Consider the following 11,575-nt stretch of genomic DNA (forward strand, 5'->3'; position numbering starts at 1 on the left):
TTCATGTTTCACCTCAACCCTTCATGATTAGGCTTTTTGTTTCCTGTACACCAGTAAGTTATGTTTGTCAATGTAATAAGTTATATTCATCTTGCCAAATGTAATGATCAATTCTCAATTCTCTTTTTCCTCAACATGTTAGCAGTATTTAACACAGTTGGTCACTCTTTCTTTCTTTCTTTTTTTTTTTTTTTTGTCACTTTCTTAAAGCACATTCTTAACCTGGCTTCCAGGACACCACATGTCTTGAGTGATTCTTCTACTGTACAGCCTCTCTTTCTGAGTCTTTATTGGTGTCTTCTCTTTCTGATCTCTAAAAGTTGAAGTGTCCTCGGATTCAATCTTCAGTATATTTCTCTTTCAATCTACCCTTACTCATTAGTCACCCATTTGACTTTAAATATCATCTGTACATTTACTTTTAAACATATATTCATTTGTAAACTTTTATTTCAGCTCTACATTTATATATGCTACTTATCATTAAACATCACCACCAAGATATCTAATAAGAATCTCACCTTTAACTCAGATAAACCTCTTTAACAAAAACCTACCCCCATTAAAATTTCTAAATTTTGTCTTCCCATGTGCTTCCTCATCTCAGTAAGAGGCATCATTGCTCACTTAATAGTTCAGGCCAAAAGCCTTGGAAACATTCTTGACTTTTCTCTTTTCTTTAATTTACACATCTAATCCATTCGTAAGTCCTACTACATAAACTTTTGAAATGTATCATGAATGCACTTTCTTCTCACCAATTCCATCAGCACAGCACTAGTAGAAGCCAGGGTGCTACTGGCTTAAAATTATCATTATGCAAAACTATCATTGTGCCCATTTGGAGCAGGCATATAGCTGGATAAGAAAGTGAAATATATGGGCAGCGCCTGTGGCTCAGTGAGTAGGGCACCAGCCCCATATGCCGAGGGTGGCGGGTTCAAACCCAGCCCCGGCCAAACTGCAACCAAAAAATAGCCGGGCGTTGTGGCGGGCGCCTGTAGTCCCAGCTGCTCGGGAGGCTGAGGCAAGAGAATCGCGTAAGCCCAAGAGTTAGAGGTTGCTGTGAGCCGTGTGACGCCACAGCACTCTACCAAGGGCGGTACAGTGAGACTCTGTCTCTACAAAAAAAAAAACAAGAAAGTGAAATATTTGAGATTCAGAAAGGCATTATCATCTGTGGATACATTGTCAGTAGAAAACTTTTAATAGATTGAAAAAAAAAAACCACCAAAAACCAAGTTTTCTTTCTTCCAGTTGAATACAACTTGTGTGAAGTTGTCAGGACACTTGAAGAATAGAGGTCTAGCTATGTTTCAGCCCCTACTTGATCCTTAACCCACATGATTATACTTGATGGGCCTCAGTCAGAGCCATCTTATCTCTCATCTAGAACACCATAATCACTTCCTATTCACCTCTTCACTTCAAGTAGTGTCTCCTTGACCAAACATGAGTCAAGATTCTCTGAGCTCTCTTTTTGGTGAGGCTTCAACCTTGGTCTCTACCCTTGACTCATTTCATCCAGTTTTAGCTAAGAATCCTGTTGGGTCAGTTTATCACAAATCCCCATATCTGATCATGCCTCATCTTTGGTATCTGATCACTCTTAAAATCTTATCACCCTAGCCTGACTTTAGTAACATTTCTGTCAATTCCATTTAACTAGACTCTCCCCTGTACCCTAATGTTTCCTTTTAATGATTTTCCATCTACTGACCCCCATCCAACTATTTGGCTACAGATTCTCACTTGTCCCTGTTATACTTAGAGTTGAACATGCTTTGTCACCATGTAGCAAAACCTCCATTGCAAAGGTCACTTCTTGAATAAAGTTTTCTTTACCATCTTCAACAAGTGCCATAAATTTTTTTTCATTAACAAGCAGATCTTGGCATACCCCAACTCAAAGATCTCCAACTATTTCCCATCACTTTCAGCATACAATCCAAGCTTTGTACCATAGCAAACAGGGCCTTGCGTGGTCTCCCTCTTTCTCTTCTTTGATCTTACCTTTCTACATTGTCTGTCTAACTCACACATAACCACATGGCTTTTTTGCTATTTCTTTAGCACACAGAGCTTGTCCTGCTTCAGGTATTGACATTATTACTCCTTCTAGCTATATTCATCTTCCCCAAGATCTTTGCATAATTACTTCTTCAATATATTCCAGTCCTCTTAAGAAAACTGGTTCCTGACTATGTAAAATAGAACACACATACATACATACTTTCCCTCTCTATGCCCTTACCCTGCTTTACTGTTTTCATATAACTTATCACAATCTGAAATATTTTACTTTTACTCATTTTTTTGCAGTTTTTTCATTTCTCTTAAATTTTAAGCTTCCTAAAGAGGATCATATCTATATCTTCTTTATTACCATATCCTTCAAGGTCTAGAACCTCTGCTCTAGATAAGCAATAGTAGGTCATTATTTATTAAATGAGTGAATGATAATTGTTATGTATGACACCATCATTGCTATTATTTGCTAATGTTATTTTATTTAAATTGATACATTCATTACTTAAATTGTTATATTTTAAGTGAAAAACTTGGAAAGTAACTGATTAACAGTAGCTTTTGCCACAAACAGAAGGTAATTCAAAAAATGACATATTGAAAACAAAACAGTCTAGTTAGCTATATTGTCTGCCTTGCTCACTTACATCTAGCCACATGGATTTTTTTCTTTTTTTTTGTAGAGACAGAGTCTCACTTTGCCGCCCGTAGAGTGCCATGACGTCACACGGCTCACAGCAACCTCCAGCTTTTGGGCTTACGCGATTCTCTTGCCTCAGCCTCCCGAGCAGCTGGGACTACAGGTACTCGCCACAACACCCGGCTATTTTTTGTTGGCAGTTTGGCCGAGGCCGGGTTTGAACCCACTACCCTTGGTATATGGGGCCAGTGCCCTACTCACTGAGCCACAGGCACCACCAAGGCACCACCATCTAGCCACATGGATTTCTTGCTATTTCTCTAGCACACAGAGTTCACACTCCAGTTAGTTTTATTATGGTTATTGTGGTCTAGTTAGCTATATTCTAGTCAAAAACTCTGAGCTTTAGCCTCCCCCTTAAAAAAAAAATTACAAAGTGTTAGAGTGGTCATAAGGATCCTAGCATCACACTCAGAATTTTTCTTCTTGAGGAAATCAGATTAATGGAGAGAAAACTTTTTAACTTATGAGGTTCAAAGTTATTGAATGCTATGTCACATTACCACTTAAAAATCATCACATGTGTCATTGATAGTAGACCACACATTACAATGGCCTGCACTAGATGTCTGCCTTCATGTCTCAGATTCCAGGATTCTATAAGGAATACAAAACAGCTTGCTCAAGTTCACACAATTGTTCAGAGGAAACTAAAGCTTACAACCACATTTTCTGACCATAGCCCAGGGCTCTGTCTACCAAATTAACCATTGCCCCGTTTAGCATCAAAAATATACCACCATATTTCTACACACCTGCAAATGGGCTTTGGCCTTCCCTAAAGAGATTAGCTACTCCATGTCTTTGGCCATGATATGTGCTCAAAGCTAAAACAAGGTCTAGGAGAATAACATTTCATAACCCTTAATACAAAGTCAATTACATGAAGGGGCTCTTTTTGTACAAGCTTACATCATTTGTGTATGTGAAATGAAGTTGATGCACAGTCAAAATGACAGAAACAGATGCTTCTGCCATCACTGAATAGGAAACATTTTTCCATACTGATAAACAGAAGGCTATCAATTGAAGAGACTATAAGTGAAAAAGGTTCTTACATTTTAGAATCCCCTGGGATAAAATATCACTATACTTTTTTCTAAATCAAAATGTATTTACAGCTCACATCTGTAATCCTAACACTCTGAGACATTGAGGTGTGTGAAGTGCTTGAGCTCAGACATTCAAGACCTGCCTGAGCAAGAGTAAGACTCTGTCTCTACTAAAATAGAAAAACTAGCCAAGTATAGTGGCAGGCACCTGTAGTTCTAGCTACTTGGAAGGCTGAGACAAGAGAATCACTTGAGCCCAGGAGTTTGAGGTTGCTGAGAACTATGATAATGCCACAGCACTCTAACCTGGGCAGCAGAGTGAGACTCTGTCTCAAAACAAAAAAAAAAAAATTGCATTTTGTTTTGTTCATTCTAAAGCTAGACATTCCTAGACTGGGCTAGATTATAAACCTCATGGCTTAATGGTGGTCTGCAGGTTGACATTTTTACTCCTGTTGTTATGTCATAAATATCTACCTTGAAAACCTGAGCTTCTGACAATCCTAGGTCTGGTAAACACCAGTTCACTAACAATAAACAGAATATTGAAAAATCAATATAGAACAATATACCTGCATAAAACTTAGATAACTTAAAGAATCCAAAGATATTTAATATGAAGACTAAATCCACATTAGGATAACGGTGTTTTACATGTCCCTATTTACCAGGCTTTCCAGCTTTCATTTATTTATTGTTTGAAAACAACATATAACTATGAGTATAGCAAGAAATTTGGTGTCATGTGCCTCTGGGATCATTTCTTGTCTCTTTCATTTATGAGTTCTATGGTTTGGATTAGAAACCTGGCTTTTCTGAGGCTCAGTTTCCTCTTCTACAAAAGAGTGATAAAGCCTTTCAAGGCTGTTGTGGAACTGAAATAGTGAGTCCAGTATGGTATTTGACAGCTATTCTGCAGTTACTAAATGCCAACCTCCTCTTAAGCCCTCTTTCTTCCCAGCTATGTGCCGCTGTGCACATGGCATGAACAGGGCATGAACAGAAAGATGTGGGAAAGTCCTTCACTCAGGAGCTTACAGTGCTTAATAATTCAAACTGCTTCTACCTCCCTGCTATACATGTGATCTCCCAGTCTGAAAGCTGAATTACAACTCTTACATTCTCTCTTTTGTTCCTTCTCATCCTTCAGATCTCGGTTTAAATTTCACATCCAAAGAGAAGTCTATGCTGTCTAGCCCTAACACATACAGTTTGCTTAATTCTTGATTTCCTGTTATTTCTTTCACAGTGCTTCTATCTATGTAATCATTTAGCATGCGTATGAATGTGCTACATATGCTTCCACCCTTAGACTTCAAGGGGGCTGGGAACATTTTCTCTTGTTATTTATATCCCTAGTTTTAGAGTAATTCCTAGCACTTAGCAAACACTCAAAAATATTTGTTCTTTCTTCTATATGAATAGAAATAGAGCATCTAACAACATTTTGTTCACTTTTAAAATATTCTAAAGTGAGAAACAAATATAAAACAAGTTTAAAAAAATTGTTCAATTATCATTGAGACAAGAGCATCAAATATATTTATATACATATATGTAATATGCTAAGGGTGTTATTTCTGAGGGAGGAAATATCTATAATACAATTTTTTGAGCACTATAATCAATGAATTGTCAAAGAATTGTGAACAAAGGTGGTAAAGAGAAAGAATTGCCCTACCTAAACAGAGAAGGGAAACCTGAACTTTCATAGAATAGCTGACATTTTAGTGTAGGACTTGATGTAAAAGTATGATATTGACAAGAACTGCAGAAGTAAGAGAGTATTCCTGATAGAGTATTCATGTTTACCTTACAGTAAACAACCTCACATCTTCCACTGAGCATTTGTCAAATGGTGAAAAGAAATCTCAGTAGGGCAAAAGGAAAAAAAAGATAAAAATGATGACAAAATGAACTTCAGGTTTAGCTCTGCTGTGCTGAAAGTTTGAAAGTCATCATATCCATCCTTAACAGCTAGACAAATAGACAAACTGAAAAATGGATGACTTTTCTTGGATTCATCAGAGAACTGAGAATGCAGGGTAAACTGACATTTCAAAATCTGAAGAGAAAGTTTCATTCAAAGAGACAAAGCAAGGTCTGTTTGCCTAGACCAGCGGTTCTCAACCTATGGGTCATGAAACCCTTGGGGGTCAAACGACCCTTTCACAGGGGTCGCCTAAGACCATCCTGCATATCCGATATTTACATTACAATGCATAACAGTAGAAAAACTACAGTTATGAAGTAGCAACGAAAATAATTTTGTGATTGGGGTCACCACAACATGAGGAACTGTATTAAAGGGTTGCAGCATTAGGAAGGTTGAGAACCACTGTAGACAGAAGATGATGAAGTCATAAACTTAAATGGTGTATTATTTTCTAGGGTCCCTATAACAAATTACCACAGACCGAGTAGCTTTAACAATAGAAATATATTCTCACATAGTTCTGGAAACTACTATCCAAAATCAAGGTACAGGCAAGGCCATTCTTCCTCTTCAGGAAACCTTCCTTACCTCTTCCTATCTTCTATAGTTGCTGACAATTTTCAGCATTCTGTGCCTTCCTTTGCCTTCACACAGCTGTCTCCCTTTTGTGTGTTTCTATGTCTTTCTTCTGTGCATTTCCTCTCCGTGCAATACAGATAAGCTGAGATTTTTCCAAACCATTCAGTTTTGTATCCTTTTTGCTTAACCAGTTCCTTCCTCAATTTATCTCTTTCCTCTCACATTTCACTATAATAATACATGTCCCTCTTCTTTCTCTTAAAAGACACAAGTTATTGGATTTATAGCCATTAATTCAGTATGACCTCAGTCTAACTTAATTACTGCTGCAGAAATCCTATTTCTAAATAAGGTCTCAATCACAAATACAAAGGGTTGAGACTGGACAGAGCTGAGGTGAGGTTCAGAGCGCTAAGCTACTACATTTAGGAATAGCTAGATAAAACAACAGACCACAGTAAAAGTAACAGCCATCCCGTTACTCACTGACTGCCATAGTATAAGCAATAACCTAAATCATAGAAACTACTGACTCTTCTCTTTCTATTTAGAGGGCCAGATGGATCATCACTTACATAGGGGGTTCCAGCACTCCTGAGGAAGCCAGAAGAAAAGATTCCTGCAATGTTGTGGATTTGGGAGTAAAGGAAATCAGACTATTTTACCCCAAATTAAAGCTCATGTATCCTTAGTAATTTTTAATAAATAAAAATTGTTCTTTTTTTTATTGTTGGTGATTCATTGAGGGTACAATAAACCAGGTTACACTCATTGCAATTATTAGGTAAAGTCCCTCTTGTAATCATGTCTTGCCCCCAGAAAGTGTGACACACACCAAGGCCCACCCCCTCTTTCTGTCCCTCCTTCTGCTTTTCCTCCCTCCCATAACCTTAATTGTCATTAATTGTCCTCATATCAAAATTGAGTACATAGGATTCATGCTTCTCCATTCTTGTGATGCTTTACTAAGAATAATGTCTTCCACTTCCATCCAGGTTAATACGAAGGACGTAAAGTCTCCATTTTTTTTAAAAGCTGAATAGTATTCCATGGTATACATATACCACAGCTTGTTAATCCATTCCTGGGTTGGTGGGCATTTAGGCTGTTTCCACATTTTGGTGATTGTAAATTGAGCTGCAATAAACAGTCTAGTACAAGTGTCCTTATGATAAAAGGATTTTTTTCCTTCTAGGTAGATGCCCAGTAATGGGATTGCAGGATCAAATGGGAGGTCTAGGTTGAGGGCTTTGAGGTTTCTCCATACTTCCTTCCAGAAAGGTTGTACTAGTTTGCAGTCCCACCAGCAGTGTAAAAGTGTTCCCTTCTCTCCATATCCATGCCAGCATCTGCAGTTTCGAGATTTTGTGATGTGGGCCATTCTCACTGGGGTTAGATGATATCTCAGGGTTGTTTTGATTTGCATTTCTCTAACATATAGAGATGATGAACATTTTTTCATGTGTTTGTTAGCCATTCGTCTGTCATCTTTAGAGAAAGTTCTATTCATGTCTCTTGCCCATTGATATATGGGATTGTTGGCTTTTTTCATGTGGATTAATTTGAGTTCTCTATAGATCCTAGTTATCAAGCTTTTGTCTGATTGAAAATATGTAAATATCCTTTCCCATTGTGTAGGTTGTTGCTTTGGTTATTGTCTCCTTAGCTGTACAGAAGCTTTTCAGTTTAATGAAGTCCCATTGTTTATTTTTGTTGTTGTTGCAATTGCCATGGCAGTCTTCTTCATGAAGTCTTTCCCCAGGCCAATATCTTCCAGTGTTTTTCCTATGCTTTCTTTGAGGATTTTTATTGTTTCATGCCTTAAATTTAAGTCCTTTATCCATCTTGAATCAATTTTTGTGAGTGGGGAAAAGTGTGGGTCCAGTTTCAGTCTTTTACATGTAGACATCCAGTTCTCCCAACACCATTTATTGAATAGGGAGTCTTTCCCCCAAGGTATGTTCTTGTTTGGTTTATCGAAGATTAGGTGTAAGATATTAGTTTCATTTCTTGGTTTTCAATTTGATTCCAAGTGTCTATGTCTCTGTTTTTGTGCCAGTATCATGCTGTCTTGACCACTATGGCTTTGTAATACAGACTAAAATCTGGTATGCTGATGCCCCAGCTTTATTTTTATTACTAAGAACTGCCTTAGCTATATGGGTTTTTTTCTGGTTCCATACAAAACGCAGAATGATTTTCTCCAAATCTTGAAAGTATGATGTTGGTATTTTGATAGGAATGGCATTGAATAGGTAGATTGCTTTGGGAAGTATAGACATTTTAACAATGTTGATTCTTCCCATCCATGAGCATGGTATGTTCTTCCATTTGTTAATATCCTCTGCTATTTCCTTTCTGAGGATTTCATAATTTTCTTTATAGAGGTCCTTCACCTCCTTCATTCGGTATATTCCTAGGTATTTCATTTTCTTTGAAACTATGGTGAAGGGAGTTGTGTCCTTAATTAGCTTCTCGTCTTGACTGTTATTGGTGTATACAAAGGCTACTGACTTGTGGACATTGATTTTATATCCTGAAACATGACTGTATTTTTTGATGACTTCTAGGAGTCTTGTGGTGGAGTCTTTGGGATTCTCTAAGTATAAGATCATGTCGTCAGCAAAGAGGGAGAGTTTGACCTCCTCTGCTCCCATTTGGATTCCCTTTATTTCCTTGTCTTGCCAATTGTATTGGCTAGAACTTCCAGCACTATGTTGAATAGTAAAGGTGACAGAGGAAAACCTTGTCTGGTTCCAGTTCTAAGAGGAAAAGCTTTCAGTTTTACTCCATTCAGTAAAATATTATCTGTGGGTTTGTCATAGATAGCTTCAATCAGTTTTAGAAATGTGCCACCTATGCCTATCCTCTTCAGTGTTCTAATTAGAAAAGGATGCTGGATTTTATCAAATGCTTTTTCTGCATCTATTGAGAGGATCATGTGATCTTTATTTTTGCCTCTGTTAATATGGTGGATAACATTTACGGACTTGCGTATGTTAAACCAGCCTTGCATCCCTGGGATGAAGCCTACTTGATCATGATGAATGACTTTTTTTTGATGATAAGCTGTAATCTGTTGGCTAGGATTTTGTTGAGAATTTTCGCATCTATATTCATTAGTGAGATTGGTGTGAAATTTTTTTTAATTATTGATAGAATAAAATAAAACCTTCAAAATTTATTTTAGACCTTTTTTTCCTGAACATATTGATCAGACAAGTTTATATTTTCTTAGCTCAATGGCTTAATGTCATGAAACTATTATTTCTGTAATACCTTAAATACTTGCTTAATTTCCTTGGTGTGTGTCACATTTTATGGGGGCAAGACATGATTGCAAGAGGGACTTTACCTAACAATTGCAATCAGTGTAATCTGGCTTATTGTACCCTCAATGAATTCCCAACAATAAAAAAAAAAAAGAAAAAAAAATACTTGCTTAATTTGCCTATTAAGCCTAGAAGGGTTGATTGGGGAACTTCTCCAAAGCTTACACACATTACCGTGAGCTTGTCTTTAGTTTTGAGGCTTTAGAATTTGACAAGTCAGAAAAAAGTGACACCTCAACATCACAGCACTGTGCGGCATAGCTCACACTCCCCTTTCCCCTTCACTGGGTGAGAGGTGTCTATGGGGCACCTGCTTCCACAGCTACTGCCACCACCACTGCCACCAAGTGTTGCCTCTATGGTGAGGAGAAGTGCGAGCTCAAGGACACAAGTACATAAATAAAAGACAAAGTGTTTTAAGGAAAAAATCTTCAATAAAATATAACATTTTGATGCTTGGCATCTAGGCTCCCTTGTGCCCTCACTATGCCAGCAGCAACTGTAGACGATAGCCAAAGAATTTGTGAAGGTTGGGCTTGCAACCTGGATGAAGAGATGAAGAAAATTCATCAAGTTATTCGAAAATACAATTACGTTGCTATGGACACCGAGTTTCCAGGTGTGGTTGCAAGACCCATTGGAGAATTCAGGAGCAACGCTGACTATCAGTACCAACTATTGCGATGTAATGTAGACTTGTTAAAGATAATTCAGCTAGGACTGACATTTATGAATGACCAAGAATACCCTCCAGGAACTTCAACTTGGCAATTTAATTTTAAATTTAATTTGAAGGAGAACATGTATGTCCAGGACTCTATAGAACTACTAAAAACATTTGATATCCAGTTTAAGAAACAGGAGGAGGAAGGAATTGAGAGCCAGTACTCTGAGAACTTCTTATTACTTCAGGAGTGGTCCTCTGTGAAGGAGTCAAGTGGTTGTCATTTTGTAATGGTTATGACTTTGGCTATCTAATCAAAATCCTGACCAACTCTAACTTGCCTGAAGAAGAACTTGACTTCTTTGAGTTCCTACGATTATTTTTTCCTATCATTTAAGATGTGAAGTACTTCATGAAGAGCTGCAAAAATCTTAAAGTTGGACTATAAGAAGTTGCTGAACAGTTAGAGCTGGAACGGATAGGACCACAACATCAGGCAAGATCTGATTCATTGCTCACAGGAATGGCCTTTTTCAAAATGAGAGAAATGTTCTTTGAAGATCATATTGATGATGCCAAATATTGTGGTCATTTGTATGGCCTTGGTTCTGGTTCATCCTATGTACAGAATGCCACAGGGAATGCATATGAAGAGGAAGCCAATAAGCAGCCATGACATGAAATAGTCCTTTAGTTTTTATTTTATTTGAGCTACACACATGCTTGTGTATAGGTTTTATCTATGGTTGAATCCTTGAACAGTAGACAGCACCTTTCTTTTTTCCTTTTTATGGCCCATTTTATTTTCTGCCTTTCAGTATTAAGTATGACCATTCCTAACTCAGATCTTAATAAGTAGAAACATATTCAGATTAAATTTAGCCTTAATTTTATATACTTGTTAGCAGGTATGTGTAACACAGAGTGGAGAAAGCTCTACCATACTGAATATTTTGATAAAACTTTACTTACTTGAGCTTGGCATATTTTTTCCCTTTTCCTAAATTAACTAGCACTGACTGTAATTTATTTCCCTGTTTTATGTCTCTCCCTTCCAGTCTTCAGGAGTTTTCACTATTTGAGATTGCAGATCATCAATTTTGTACTTTAGAGAGTGATTCTGACTCAAATCCTCTGTTTTATCAGAAATTTTGGTTTTCCTTGCTATTAGCTGGAGAAATGCCCTGCCAACTTTATACAGTATTTACTTGTTTTTGACCCACAGAATATAGCACATTCATTGTACAAACTCAGCAAGACTAACAAAAACAAAGACAAGAAATT

At 37.4% G+C, this 11,575-nt stretch overlaps 1 pseudogene across 1 annotated transcript; it reads left to right on the forward strand.

Annotated features, from left to right (window-relative positions):
• Positions 1 to 10,113: 10,113 nt before the first annotated feature.
• Positions 10,114 to 11,142, forward strand: LOC128568858 (CCR4-NOT transcription complex subunit 7-like; annotated as a pseudogene). The gene has a single exon (XR_008375236.1). The product of XR_008375236.1 is annotated as a CCR4-NOT transcription complex subunit 7-like (transcript).
• Positions 11,143 to 11,575: the final 433 nt, after the last annotated feature.

This window comes from Nycticebus coucang, chromosome 17 (assembly GCF_027406575.1).
Source record: "Nycticebus coucang isolate mNycCou1 chromosome 17, mNycCou1.pri, whole genome shotgun sequence".
NCBI lineage: Eukaryota > Metazoa > Chordata > Mammalia > Primates > Lorisidae > Nycticebus > Nycticebus coucang.